The 867-nt window shown below is 37.3% G+C and overlaps 1 pseudogene; it reads left to right on the top strand.

Moving 5' to 3' along the window:
* The first annotated feature begins 341 nt into the window (after positions 1–341).
* On the top strand, positions 342–592 carry LOC123777417 (NADH dehydrogenase [ubiquinone] 1 alpha subcomplex subunit 1 pseudogene; annotated as a pseudogene).
* Positions 593–867: the final 275 nt, after the last annotated feature.

Below are 867 nucleotides of genomic sequence, written 5' to 3'. Positions count from 1 at the left end.
GGTTCGCTGGTAAAATATATGAAACATTTCAATCATATCAATTTTCTAGAATCTCTTTCAAAAGATAAAAGCAGAGAGAATTCTTCCTAATTCATTCTACAAGCCCAGCATACCCTAATACCAAATACCAAATACTGAAAGCGGACAAAAACATAAGAAAATTGCAAATCAATATCTCTCATAAACAGAGACACCAGAATCCTCAAGATAAAATTGGCAAATCATATCCAACAATGTATAAAAAGGGTTTTATACCACAAACAAGTGGGATTTATCCCAGGTATGCAAGGCTATTCACATTAGAAAATCAATGAATGAGACTGGGTCTCCTTTAAGGGCCCATGAAGGAAGGGTTTAGCTTTGGCAACCAAGGCGTGATTTGGTTTGAGATTCTGCCTGGGATTGGGGTCATGGTCATGTGTTTGTTCATCCCTGACCTGACATAGCCACTGCGCACATCCACAGGTTCACTAACAGGGCCAAGGAAAAGGTTGCCTATTATTCCTATCAGTGGAGTATGATGGAAAGAGATAGGTGCATCTCTGGAGTGAATCGTTACTATGTGTCAAAGGGTTTGGAAAATATTGATTAAAGAAGAATTTTCCTTTTTTAAATTTATTTTTTAATTTAAATTCAATTAATCAACATATAATGTATTATTGGTTTCAGAGGTAGAGGTCAGTGATTCATCAATCTTATATAATACCCAGTGCTCATTACATCACATGCCTTCCATAATGTCCATCACTCAGTTACCCCATCCTTCCACCTCCCTCCCCTCCAGCAACCCTCAGTTTATTTCCTATGATTAAGAGTCTCTTATGCTTTGTCTCCCTTTCTGGTTTCATCTTGTTTTATTTTTTCCTC

This window comes from Ursus americanus, chromosome 13 (assembly GCF_024610735.1).
Source record: "Ursus americanus isolate L20-20 chromosome 13, mUrsAme1.1.p, whole genome shotgun sequence".
Taxonomy (NCBI): Eukaryota; Metazoa; Chordata; class Mammalia; order Carnivora; family Ursidae; genus Ursus; species Ursus americanus.
The sequence above is the reverse complement of the archived record's forward strand: the minus strand, read 5'-3'. Positions and strand labels throughout refer to the sequence as shown.